Raw genomic sequence first — 15,089 nt, 5'->3', positions numbered from 1 at the left:
GAAAGCATACAAGGAGCTCTAAGCCACCTCTATCACCTCCCTGATGCTGCAGGGCTGTGTGCTTGGGTCTCAAGTCTAAGCAATTTATGTGTGCCAGAATTTACCCTGACTTACTTGGCAAGACAGAGCTCTTAAGAAACGCAAGCAGCCAGGTTCCTCTGAGCCAATGTGGCGATGGGCGCTGCCTCTTTCTGACCACAGACCTGGACCCAGGTGAGGGGAGCTACTTTCAAGCTATAGAGCGAGCCACAAATGCCCAAGTAAACTACCTTACTCTGCAAGTCAGTGCAAAGCAAGTAGCACAAGGCTAAGGACTTAAGAAACACGTTGATCCTCTGTGGAAACCAATGAGGGTTTCAGCTACTCAGACGAAAGAATCAGAAAAATTATGCACTTGGCCTATCTGTGGGGTTCACCAAGCTGAACATATGTTCTGCTAATCAGAATGCTGTTTTCCAGTTGAACAGAGGTTTCTCATCAATCAGACATTTTTAGGAAAAAAACTCCAAAAACACAACAACGGAATAATTAAAATAGAAACCTTGTTTTGGAAGATGATGAAAGTTAAGAAAATGGGAAGGGACCAGAAGCATAAAATATTATATTTGCCAGGTCCAATATTTACTTCCTCTAGTTCCAGAGCTATATGATGGGTGGATGAAGGTAAATCAGCCTTATTTATAGTAGATTTATGTAAATACAGAAGAGATTTTCCAGGACCTACATATATTCACTGAATACGAAAACTGTAGTAAATCATTATAGTAAAAGTGTCAGAAGCTTCCCTGAGATCAGCAAAGAAAAAATGCTTGGTTCTTTAAACCCAGGTACATATCCCCATCTCATATGCTAATACCCTTACCCTCTGCTGAGACCCACATCCACAAAGGCGTGGGATGAGTTTAGTAGCATATCCTGAATATCAACACCTCTGGATGTTTTACGTTAAAGGGGAAATTTAAGGCCCACTCTCATGTCTTTTGATGCCAACTTCTGTCTTTCATGGGCATATTCATAAAATGCATGCTACAGTTCAGTGATGCCTTTTCAGTCAAGCTAATTCAGACTTCTGCCAAAAGAGCTGGTCCCATCCATCCATTCCTGTGTTTGCTGTCTTGTACCAAAACCAGCATTTGTGCCGATACAACACACACTTGCCTGACTACAGGGTACAGGCAACAGAGAACTGATCCAGGTGAAAGCTAACATTGTTGTTGTTGTTGTTGTTGTTGTAGGGTGATTGCAGAGCTGTATCTCATAATCCATTATCTAGCTCCCTTTCTTCACTGGTCCCTGCCTTTTTACGAATGCACTAAATAAAAAACTAACATTTTTTTAAATAAGTCCAGTTCAGACTCACTGGACAAACACTGCGTGGTGAAGATCGTATCTGATATGTATTGATGCTGCATTGCACAGATGGGTTGCCCAAAAGAAGCCAAAAGCAGTTAGATTTGCCTCATGCTGAATTCCCCATGCAGGCACAGTTCTCAGCTATTGCTGATGCTCCATTTGCTTCCCATGTGCATTAGTCCTGGTAGAAGAGATATCATGGGTTGGGCACAGGCATGGCAGTGTTGTAGGTATGCCACATTATGCTCCACTTACTCTCGGCTGACATTTGCTGCGGGGTAGTGAGAGAACAGGGAGGAGGAGAGAAGGGAAAAAAGCCCATGAGCAGAAGCTGCAGGAGCTCACAAGAAAAGACCCTCCACTAAGTTCTGCATCCCAGATCTGCTCCCTGACTCATAAAGCTTCACACAACCGCTTGATAGTCTTCCCCGCTGAGCTGAGCTGTCTCCTCTGCTTACCTTTGATCATAAGTACTGCATTAACTTGTATATTGCAGTATTCTTATTTTGTGTCTTGCTAGTACAAGGATGTATAAAATGTGCTTTCACATGTGCTCTCACATTCCTTTGAGAAGGATGTAGAAAAAACAGAACGTAGCCAGAAGTCTCAATCTAGTTTGATTTTTCTTTTCATTAACACTATCTAGGAGTTGCAATATGTTGGGTATTGTAGATCAAAGTTTATAGCACTGCATTTAACTACACCTTTCACACAGCTTGTAAAACAGATTTCTAATAGCTGTAATTTTAAATTTCTCTCCTTGGATGCGGTGGAAAATCTGACTTTCATGCTTTTCTGTGTGTTTACAGCATCATAAATAACACACAGATCTGAAGTGTTTTAAGTACATCAATATGCTATTTTAAACAAAGTCATGATAAAATGTAGCATATAGCGTCCAATTGTTTTTACTTCTTTCAAGGGTAAGGTTTCTTCTGCCTGCCTAATTTTGAACTTTCTGTAACTTTAAAAATTCTTTATGTACTGCACCTCAAAGTAAAAGGAGTTCAAAGTTAGATGAAATCTGGATGAAGAAAGAAAGCATGAAAAAAGCCTGTGTGGTATTGCTACTTACCGCAGGTTTCAGTGTTTATAGAGTTTCAATAGACTTTGCACCAAAATTTCAATGTGACAAGTTTAATATCCAAAATCTTATGAAATCTTTCGACAAAACAATCTTTGAGTTGGTATTTAACATGGGAATAACTTTTGACACATGAAGAAGACTTTCTGTTAGGTGGTACTGTTTGATTCCGGTCAGTCTCCGTAATTGCAGTACTCTCTTTATTACACTGTACCATGTCAACACTTTTATAAAATGAATCACTGCTAAAAACCCCTGCTTTATATTTAGGATTATATTAGTATCACGTATTACGTAAATAGCTGATAGAGTGTATAAATTTGATGGTTGCTAAATTTAACTACTGATGTGATAAAAAAATGTTTTAAGCAAATTTCTGTCTTTTAGAGTTTAAAGGCTGGATATGTATTCTCTAAGGAATGGCTGTGCTGCAGCATAGTTTTCTCAGCATTTCTGAGCCTCTTCATGTGCAAGAGGACTTGGGGTATTTTGTCATAAGCATCACTCATAGAAATGGAAAGTCCTGAATGTATTAAAATATGATGTGGTCTCTTAGTCAAAAAACGCAACTGGTGTTCTTGAACGTTCTGCTTCAGTGAACCCTTCACACACCACACATGGAACCAGTAAAGGAGCACTGTTTCTTTCTTGAAATGGGCCATGCTGTTTCGTTTGAAACAACATGTGTTTCTGCTGGGTGTTCTGTGGTTCTGTCTCAACAACATTACTCAGAGCTGAAATACAGCAGGTATCAGCCAAGGAACTCTCAAGTATCAGAGGGACAAATAAATCATGTTTTCAAGAGACACCCATCTCTTTCAAATAGATACACAGCTATACATCTGACGCATATCGTGCTTGAAAGAAATAGTTTAATCTTCTCAGTCTTCCAAAAATCGAGATGCCAAAGCACTTCCAGTAATAACTTAAATGAAGGTCACAGGAGAGGGATTGAGGCCCTTGTCTGTATTGCTGAAGATCATAAAACCAACGCCTTTCCTCGTGTCTGTACCACTGGTGACCTCTAGTGTTCACGGAGAGAACAGGTATTCAAAGTTTCTCCAAAGCATTTCTTCGCAAGAACATCAAATACAATAGCGTCCTTTTCTTCATTGCTAAAAATTCTGACATCAGCTTTCAGTTCGCGATATTTTAAATGCAAAGTAATAATATAGAAACTTGGTGTATTGGGGGAAGCAAAAAGATTTATGCTAATTGTAAGACTATAGAAAATTACTTTTTTTGTAGAAATGAATACTGTGCAAGATTATTCACATTTGGATCATTTGTTTCAGACGTTTGTCACTTTCTCACCCTGTGAAAAGGAACCAAACCTGCAGTGGAAATTTCATGCTTCAGCCAGTGCAGACTACAATGCAGAGGCTCAAGATGGCATTCAAGTTCTGCATGAGGCTTAAGCAGGTAATGTTGTTATTAGCCAGTTGGCATTTCGCTGAGAAAATGGGATGCCGAAGTACCCACTCAAAGACCATGATGGTTCAGAGCTTGAGGTTTTGGTTATTAGGACATTTCTGTTGATATAGCACACATGACATGAGATCAGGCTGTTGTTTCCTGTGGGAAGGCACAAAGATAGGAAAATGTATTGCGTATATTTCCTTCACAACAATATTGTTACATAGTGTTCTGCAAAGCAGTTCTGAACTTCACAGCTATCCTGTCATCTATGGAAGTGATGGATGGTTACAAAGGTCCAGGCACTCCATGTCACTTAGGCAGAGTGCTTTGGCACATCTAACTTCGAAAGGATGTATGGATACCTCCCTAGAAGTGGATCTCTGTACTTCACTCAGACTTTAGGTAATGAGAAATTTTCTGTGGCTAACATTAACTTGGTAATGTGCAAATAATGGATAATTCATGTATAACAGTGTTAACAGAAGTGTATTAAACTATGCTTTGAGAGAAGTGGTACTAGAAAATTATGTATAAAGGAGTTAATAACTGAATGTATGTATTGTGATAGAAACAAGATAAAGAAATCGTGCTTACAGCAGGGCTGGGAATCTCAGATCTCTCCTTCCAAGACTGTATGCTAACCAAGATCAAGAAGAGTTTTGCTCTTGCATCCTGCCCACCATTCTTAAACACCTTGCTGCACTGTAATCCAATTTTAAAAGAAAGACTCACAGTAGTCTCCTTGCTGGTGGTGAAGGACACTTGCAATGTGGACTTGAGTCTTCTTATTTTGATAAAGGAATTGAATCTCTGAATGCTGTGAAATGTAATCTGTTACTGAAGAAGTGGGCAGTTGCCCTCTTATGTTTTAAAAGAGAAGGATCTTGAGATGGAATCTTAATTGAAAATCCTGGATGAAAGAATGCATCTTCCTGCAGTACTATGTCAGGTGTCTAATAAGCTACAGAGAGGCTCAGTGTTGCAGTGTTGCAGACAGCACTGCTCTTGCAGAATGAGCATTTCCTATGAGATGGTAGCATGCAGGCTCTGTAGGTTGCCACTCTGACTTGCCTTCATCTCACTTGTCACCGCACAGACATCTTCTGCACAGTTCTGGTGTTTTCTCCAGAGACCAGATGCCTAAAACTCTTAGCTGTTTCAATTGTTTATTGGGTCTGTCGCAAGTGGCCTAATGATCTAGCGTCAAAGAACTTTAGCATTATAGTTATTGGACATTTCTTGAGCAAAAGCATGTGTATGTATGTGTGAGAGAGAGAAAAAGAGAGTATGGGAAGAAAAGGAGGTGTGTACAGAAGCTAGGTTTCTCTGTAATATAAACCATGCCAAATCCACTTACCCATAGAGAGACATAAGTGCAGTCTTAAAATCTGTCTGTTGGCTGGCGAAACCAATTACATTACTTCGTTTCTGACGTAATTTGGTGACTATGGGCAGTGAACACAAGCCACCTAGCTACAACTTTTTGAGCTTTCTGCAGCTTATATATGATCTTAACAGGACAGTAAATTACAGTAGCTGACTGTATACAGAGTACAGCAAAACTTTGGAATGGGGAAACTTCTTTATTTTGATTAAGGCATAGGAAATGGCTTGAATCTTAATTCAAATGTGAGCAGAACATTCTTAAGGTAAACATTTTTGTCTTGTGATCATGTTGGCTGCCTAGCAGTGGTCCTCTGAGTGGGGTCTGTAAGGTGGTGGCAATCCAGAGTGCTGCACACATTGCCCAAGGAACACAAGAGGCACACTTTCGGAAGCGGTACAGGGGTACAACCTTACTAACACTGTGTATTGATTCACGTGTCACGGAATGGGAATTGCATTGCTGTAGTTAGGTCCTTTGCCCCTGAGAACCTGTTGATCATCCCTCCTTGTAAGACACAGTTTGCCTGTCACGCCTGACATAACCCAGTGAAGACGAAGCCTGCGTCAGTCTCCATTCTTCATGAGAGTCTGCGAAAATACAAATTTGGGGATTATTGATCTATCATAGTAGATTCTCCTTCTTATTCTTTATTGCTAGGCTTCCTGTAGGGGCTTGATTCAGTTTCCCACCATGTGTAGTGCCATTCAGCATGTCTTACAGTACCCGAATACTCTAGAAGGACACATATCTACCATGTGTCCCATGTCATACCTAGTAGCCATACACAGCTGAATCTGAAGTTACAAATTTGAAAAAAAAAAAAAAGTTACACAGAAAAATGGTATTTAGGTAGTAAATATGCACTACTGTGGTTCTAAAGAAAGCCACTGCTGTGGCGGGGGTATCACTGTTCAATCACCTGGAGGCTGTGGCTACCTTAGACCTATTCTGACAATAGCAGCCTCTTCTGAGGATTCAGAGTGGATATTCCCTACCTGTAAGATTGTGTTAGTGACTGGATCATCCGTAGTCTGAGCCAGAATGAGAGTAAAAATCACAAGATGACTCATTAAGAGTGTAAGCATATAAGATCTACTATTTCCTTCCAAGTGCAGCTTGACCAAAAAAGTGAGTAAAAATGAACCATTTTAGGGGACACAGATAATGGGTCAGTCAGTATTCTCAACCAGCATAAAAATCAGGTTTCTAAGCAAGTATGTTGAAAACTATATTTACTTACGTTTCAATGTATAGCTATGCACCTGCTTGACCAGAAAGTGGAGGTATTCAGTTATATCAATTAGCAAGGTAAAATAAGATGAACGTTTTAGATAAAATTTCCTTCTTCATATTTTAAATGATAATTAAAGTTTATAATTTAAATCAGTCTTGTCTGATCTGCAGTCAGTAAACCAGTTGTTAGCAGGAGGAACACAATGTGGAGTGCAATTTCTGCTCTGCTCCTCTATGGCTCAGAGCAATACAGACCCAATACTGGCCTCTGAAGACCAGGGTGAGCACAAGAGGAGCATCCTTTCAAGGGGTCTCTGTCACATTTTATTCTTCTGAATAACGCAGGGTACCTGAAAATTTGAAACAACAGCTTTGAGGCCATCAAGAGCTATGTAGGCTTGCTAAACTTCTTTGGTTTTATTTTTCTATTCCACTCAGACAATTGAGAAAAACAAATCAGGCACAAAACCCCAAATTTGAATAGATTAAATTTAAGAACATTGCAGCCATCAGAAAAATGGAATGCTTTGCTTTCTAAACATTCCTACTAAACATCTGGGAAATCTTAGCTTAAAAACAGTGCAGCAGGCACAATGGAAAATCCTTGAGAGTGATGACAGCTCTGATTTCACATGTATTTATAATTCTGCACTTCGTTTATTTTCTTGGGATTTCTGAATTTGACAGAGACAGATATCTGAAAATAACTGACATGCTAGCTGTCAGCCTCTCCTTAAAATGTGTGGTCAATAGATCAAGGGAACTAAAACACAAGGGGCTCAATGTTATTCTCCGCTACAAAATGCAGAAAGGATGAAGCGTTTTATAGTTCCTGAGTGAAATGCTCAAATGTGAAAAAATAAATAGCTGACAGTCTCTCACTTCAGCAACCTCCATACGGTGCTGAATTCAAACTACTACCTGTAGTCTGTGAATGAAGGACTATGCCACTGTAAAACAAACATGGAAGCACAAAAATGAGAGCTGTCGCTACGGGAGGCAAACTTTCATTTGGTTCAGGGGTTAGTTTTTCACCAGGCCTGTGAAAGATCCTTCCTTGATAAATGGGATCATTTCGTGGAATAACTTCAAGGGAATTTAATTCAATATACAGATCAATCTCTATTCCTGTAGGCGTTATGGGGAATCCATAGTTTTGGCAGGTAGGAGAAACAGGACAGACATAAATGAAACTGAAAATGCTTTGAGGCAGAAATTTTGTGTTATACATGTCTGCAGTTTCTAGTATAAAGAGGACAGTTTCTGCAAATTTAGCAACATTTTGTTCCCTAGTACAGACAGCTGGGACAGCAAGTTAATGTAAAAGGCTAACGTTACTTTTCAGTCAAAAGGCAAAGATGATAAGATGAATTTTGAAGTTCTCCAAATATGAGGTGTAAGACAGCAGTGATTTCTGCTTGTTGTCCACAATACTGAGGCTTCTTGTGTGGTGTCAGTAATTATGCCAAGGTAAGCAGGAAGAGGAATGAACTACTTACCTCCACTCCCTGTATCTGCTAGGCGCTGCATAAATTTTCAAGAGAGAATCTACCAGTAAGTCGCTGCAGATCAGACTGGGCAAAATTTCTTCCACATGTGAAAACTGTATTGCTCGTTAACCACTGAGATTCAAGAACTCTGCTCCATTCAGTTATCTCAGTTGTGGGTGATGGCGTTGTGTAACAGGAGTACTGTACAAGTCAGCAACAAATGGCACCTAGCTCTGTTAAAATCTGGAAAGAAGGATCCTGGCAGCTTGTTCCTCAGGGGGGTAAGCCCTTCTTCCTCATTGGAATAATTTTGAGGAAAATTCAGCAGGGATATCCCTGGAGCTCGTCCTCAGCCTTGCTTGGAAGAAAAACCATAAGCATGGGTGCATATGTGTGCATGTAAGAGGACCAGGAAAAGAGACTGGTGGACTATGATGTGTATGACTTAATCTGCAGCAGCAATGATTTTGAGTCACCTTATAGGAAATATCTTGTTACAAAGGTCTGTTAGTTTAGAAGGTATGCCTATTATTATTTTATAAGTAAATAGAAGCTGTTTTGCGAGTAGATCATTGAATGTAATACAGTTTCTAATTTAGTGGTTATTATTTTCTCTGCTACTTTGCATCATTCACAGCTGCCAGGCACATACAGTGGTATAGTCATAAAAATCAATGTGTGTGACACATGATGCAAAAACTGCTATTTGCAATCATGATACTTGCAAAGTTTCTAAATATATAGAGGGTTCTGCACTATTGAAAATAGTAACAATCAAATTCTGTAAGTAGAACTTAACCTGCTGTGTAGGGTGCAAAGCTGTGCTGGTAACACTGAGTCATGTGAATTCTTTTTTTAAATTAACTTGAAGAGGTCTATTTAGAAGCTGGAAAGAATGACACATTGATTTGTTTTGACATAACATAGCATTACCATGAGGTAAAAGGCAAATAAGAGAGGTTTTTTCAACTTACAACTTGGACTTTCTCTTGACAATATTAGTCTGCAAAAAATCCAAAATTTTAAAACTTCAGGCCATGTTTTTTAACTGCTGTAACAGGCCCTTGAATGATCACATGACTCTGAAGTCACTGGAAAAATATTTAACTCTTCAGACCTTTTGCAAGTTACTCCAAAAGGATAAATTTGTACTATTCTCCAGTACTTGTTGCCAGGAACATTTATTACCAAAGACAGTTGATTTTTTACAGCATATAGAAGCCAGCTTCTTCATGCACATATCTGGAGATGAGCTTTCTGCCCCATAGAGCTAGAAGCTTTCATTTCATATTAAACACAATTACTTCTATAGGCTAGCAGGCTGTAGAAAGACAAGGGGCAGCTTTTATAGTAGTAAGGTGCTATGCTTCTTTGCTTTTTGTTCTTCATACTTGATGGTACTCTTACCTCTTACAATTCAGTTCCTGGGGGGCAGCAGCTAATGCAAGTCCACTGATACTAATGGCTGATCATTTCTTCCAGGGCAGGATTGCACATGCTGGCAATATGTCAACCGCTGCAGCTAACTCTTTGTTACTGATGTTTAATATACTTCTGTGAAGAGTTGTTAAGTGCACTGATTTAAGCTCTTCCTTGCATTACCTTAGCTTAATCATACATTCTCCTAGTGACTTGCATTCACCTGAACCTCACGGTGCTGAGACCTTGCTGCCACCATGAATATGGTCTATTTTCTTGGCTAATTATTTCTTTGTTGCCTGTATCTATATTTGCTGTCACTTCAGGAAGCTTGAAGTGCCTATATTTGAATGTGTGAGGACAAGAAAGTGACTGCAAATGAGAATATGGTGTTGAGAAGGGTTGGAGAAAGGTTCCAGATGTTTAGACAACTTACTGGGCAGAACTCAGCTGACAAAATGCTTCTTAATTTTGCAGTTTCAGCAAAGTTGTTTACAGGTGGCTTTCTGAATTTTCTCCCCCACTTCCACTTTGTTTCTTAAATCACTGTTGTTTGTCATATGGTGCATCTATTGCTGTTGTGGCACTTCTTAAAATTAGATCAGATTCACTCTGGCATTCTTGCTAGCAGTGGCAATGACAGCAGATTTCAGAAATGCAAGATATGGCAGCCAGAGTAGAGAGATTGACAGGTTTTAAGATTAAAAGCATTAGATGGAGAATATGGGCTCTAAGAAAGATGGAGGAACTGAAAGAAGGATCAAGATCACAAAATCACACTAGAAGCAGATTTCATCTGTTCTTCAGCAGTGAATAACCAGTCACTGACAATTCCGCTGACATCTTGGCTGTTGATTTTCTGCAGGAAAGATCTGTCTATGATGCCACTTCTGGGGAAGACTCGCATTCCCTGCAAGGGAGAAAGGAAAATACATTAACAGCCTGTCTCTCAGTACTTCATCTCTGCACTTCAGAGCAGAATTACAGTTGAATCTGAGCTCACCGGCCTGGGATCAGGTCAAATGACTCCTAAACACCGTTTAGGCAACTGTGCTTGAATCCAGATGTCTATAGAATACGTGTCTAGTATACAGTCAGAGATGTGAGACTCAAGCATTTCTTAAGCAAGCATTGTTTCTTGGTCAAGCATCTGTACAGTGCCCACAGCATGGCAGCGTGCATTCTGGTAGGCCATGTGGAATTATACTGTGTCCATCAAGTATTTTTTTAGACACACAATCCATAATAACTACTGCCCAATTTTTAAGTGAAGAAATTTGCCCGTTACATTAATTAATGTTTGTATGATTTCTACTGAGAACAAGTAAAATTTGGCATACATGACCAAATTCCTATATAAATAACTTCCACAAACCAAAGCAATTCTATTTGATTTGCCACAGGTTTTGTATTGTATTTGATTTCAGAGATATATGACTTCAGTTTAAGCACCTTACTTTGTTTTTTAAATGTGGAGTGCCACAAATGCAGCTGTACAGTATTGCTGACCCACAGATCCCAGGATTTCAAGGCTCACTTCAGCCTCCAGATGACAAAGGGATGGAAATCTGGGAAATATGCCTTTTCAGTTAAAACTTCTAAACTTGTTTATTGCATATAATACACCTGGGAAGTCTAAAAATCCTGGCTGGAGGGCTACCTGTCATCAGGCTGCTTATGAGCCTGACTTCTGTGCATCCCCGTGTCCAAAAGAATCCACATGTATGTCTTTCATGAAGTGGCAAACTCTGGGAGCATAGCTTGCTAGGCAGGCAGAAATTTAATGGTTTTCTATCAGAGATTTATCAGAGCTGAACCATGACCAAAAGTATTTAAAAATCAAAACATTCTAACAAAAATACATGGTAGGGTTTTTTTCCAAACAATTCTAGTAAGAGCAAACAAAGCAAATCTCAAAACTTAGAATAGGAAGTAATAGGGAAAGGACCTGTACCTGTGACATAGCATCTAATTGGTTGCTGCAAAGCATGAGGAGAAATGAAGATACAGTAGCCACCAACCATATAATTATCTGGCCATCTAACTGGCACAGTTTATTAGAAACGGAACTTTTGAAAGCCACTGTGTAAGAGAAAGTAGTTAGAAAAAACATATACGCACACAAAATTTGTGTATCTTTTTCCCTCTTTTGTAACACTGTGTAGAACTTTAATCATTCAGCAAAGTGTAGGTGATCTAGTAGGCATGATGTTTGTGTGATACGAATGTGATACAATGCACAGTGATCCTAAAGTATTAAATATATTTCTCCTTTACACCTTTGATCTTTGTAAAGAGATGGAAGCGTCTCTCCTATATACACTGCTCCACCACCAGTCCTTCCTTCTGAAAGTTCTTATGTGACAGGCAGTAATTCAAGAAAGGTCATGAAGAAATAGAGATCAGTACGCCTGGTAAGTCAGTCGCCTAGATGAGGAGCCTTTCCTGAAGAGGAGGTCTGGTTTTTTTGGTACCATTTTATCAAGTGTACATTGGAAAGAGATTTTGTCAGTACTGAGACATTTTTGTCAGGGGGTTTTACACTTCAAGCCAGGGGAAACAGAAGCTCCGTCAATATCAGTACAGAGCTGACCTTTATGGGTTACAGAGCTCCTCTGTGGTCCAAGGGGAGCCTTCTGTTACGTTTAGTTGCAAATGAGCATCCTACACATTTTATATATCCTCTTCCTCTCCTGTAGGTAGGTGCATTCATTACTGGTACCTTTTCACTGCTGTTTACAAGTGAATGTCTGAAGGCAGAAAATGTAGGCAGAATGGCCAGCTTTTAGACAAGTTAACTAGATGGTCAGACTTCAGGCAAAAGAGGCCAATCTTTCCTAGGATCCATCTGAATTGATGGACAGGCTTTGGTACTTCAGAAATTCACAATGCCTTTTAGGGGCTCTGCCACTGAATTACCTCTTTCCATTGGCTGTAGAAGGAGCTCTGGCTCTCCACTGGTGTAGTGGATTTGCGTGAATACTTTTTTAGGTGCACATAGGAGATACATGAAGAAATTCATTTCTTAATCCAGTAAAAATATTCTTAAGATATTATTAGAAGGGACATAGAACATAATTGTTATTGAAGATATTCTTCAAACAAAGTCTGAGAAGAAACGATCTGTTACTCAATAATTTGGGAGCAGTCTTTGAAAGAAGAAGGATGCATAATGAAAGTGGTTTCTTGTGCTGGTTAGGAATAGACTTGGAAGGCAGAAAACTTGGTGCCAGCGTTTCTTACTGCAAAGGCCTGCTAAGACCTGATAAAGGAATGTTCAGAAGAAAAGATAAGAATGTGTGCACTGAAAAAAGCTGTTAATGTAACGTTGTTGCAAGCATTATGTTGTCTTGTGGAATGGAGATGTCTATCCAAATACTTGTTACTCCTGTTTGCTTGGTTTTAGTGCCATTTGGCAATTTATTCATAAAAAGAGACTGTAAACAGTTGTGGGGTTTTTTGTTAATACTTGGTGAGACAGCAATTTGTCACTTGTGAAAGTCTAACTGGTATGTTTTTCATGTGTGGAGGTTCATGGCTGAGGAACATCCAGGCAAATCCTACTAACAAGGAGTTGTAGTACAGTGCATGAGTCCATGGAGAGACAAGTACTCCATGTTGTACTACTGTATACTTTGAAAGAAATAGTCTCAGCAGAGAAAGAGGGTGAGATTTTTGACAGCAGCATGACAGTTTTCCAAGGAAACTCTTTTTGCTTGACAAATTTGTTTCCCTTTTATTCGAATTATCAATATTTAACCCAGCATCATCTGTGGTATACCCTCGGATGAAGTACATGCTTGTGTCAGACCACCTGGAACACTGAACAACAATTTCGTGATGCACTTGGGAAGCAGCTATGGAAGGCATGGTACTGTTTCTTTAAACAATCCTAAATAACCAGGTATGTGACTAATCATTGCACTTTACAGGCTGGCAACGTTTTTGCTTTGAATACTTATTTTTATGGTGCACTGAATATTTAGGAATGTATTATGATCTGTGACTAGTACAAAAGAAAATGGTTGTCTTTTGTGATCAACAGGCACTTCACTTCCACGTGTCCAGGCTTTTCGATCTGTGAAAGGATACATTTTCCATGCTTACAAAGAGCTTTGAGATCTACACAAAGTCTCTCTGTAGGTGTGACATACGAGAATATCCTCATCACAACTAGAGTATTTTAGTAAATGCACAGTTCAGAACTTGTTTTACATATGAATACAACTTGTCATTTAGCTGTTGGTTTTGTAATTTTTATACTCGGTAGTAAGTAAATTCTTTTCAGTACATCCAAAGCTCCTGGAGTTACACAGCCTGTGTGGCACCTAAGCCCTTGTACCAGCGGTTTTAGAAAGCAGTCTGACTCGGCCAACGACCAGCTCAGGGGATGATAAGTGCAGCAGGCTTAGGCTTTTGAGGTCTGTTGCCTTGGTGGGTAATGACCACAGCGTCTTTGCTGCGGGGACAGTAACCTGGGCATTTTTCAGGTTTGTTTTCTGTTGGTTTTGCACTTTTCCAGATACAAAAGGAAAAAATGGAGATGCCTAAGACAATACCTATGTTCATTCTGTTGTTTACAGGTGAGTGAACATTTCTTTATATTTTTCTCAGCTATTACTTTCTCTTCAATACTTGTAATTACAGTTTGAAGATACTCAAGTATATTTCAAATGTTAATTCATATGACTTCATCTACAAATCATTGTACAATCATTGAAGGCGTTTTCTCTATGTGTTATTATATTGTACCACATGAATGATTACTTTAGTTACCTCTCTATCATTAAGCTATAACTCATTTAAAAAGAGTACAGTTATTTTCCCATACGAATATCTGTAGCACCCCTAATAATAAAACTTCAAGAATAAGTTAGGTGGTTGTATTTTTAAAAAATCCCCTGCAGCTAGAGACACATGCCAATAAAAGGTAAGTCTTCTTGCAACATTTGTCATCATAGATTCAACAATGAATGACAAGAATAAATGTTAATATCAATAATGACCAATATTCTAACAATCAATGGTGGAACTAGAGAAATTACAACACATACAGCCCATCGTTTTTTTTTCAGCATTGCTAGTTACAGATACAGTGGCAGTATCACAGTTATGCTGCAAAGAAAGCAAAAAATTGAATTATTTCATTCCATTTAACAACAAGCATCAGGGCTTGCTACTTGTCCCACAAAGACTTTGCAAATTTACTGAGTAGAAGTGAGAAGGGCTGGCATGTCACTGCAATTTTCATAAACTTCTTCCCAACTGCACCATTTTCATTACTGGGTCTGGCAGGACCCCAGCTCCTTACGTGATTTCTGTCTAATGAAAATGTTTATGCTTAATACTCAGAATTTGTGACTGGATATGATATGTGATATGATATGATATTGTATCTAATTTTTGAAAATAGAGAAAGGATTTTATATTTAACTGCTAGAATTTGTGACTGATTTTATTAGTTTCATGAATTTTCACTAGAACATTGTTTCCATCTCAAAAAGAGAAAAATAGGTTTAGGTTAGTGTGAAGATTGTAAGGCACTTTCTTCTTTACACCTCTGTCCTACTAAAGGCAGCAATAGAGGGAGAATTTAAGAAGGTGCTAAGAGGTGGAGGGGGTTGGCTAATGGACCTCTTATCCTGAACATACAGGCGCTCTCAAGATCACAAGCCTGGCTGAGAATTTATGCCATCCCTCTTCA

Source organism: Opisthocomus hoazin, chromosome 5 (assembly GCF_030867145.1).
Source record: "Opisthocomus hoazin isolate bOpiHoa1 chromosome 5, bOpiHoa1.hap1, whole genome shotgun sequence".
Lineage (NCBI taxonomy): Eukaryota > Metazoa > Chordata > Aves > Opisthocomiformes > Opisthocomidae > Opisthocomus > Opisthocomus hoazin.
This window is presented reverse-complemented; position numbering follows the sequence as displayed.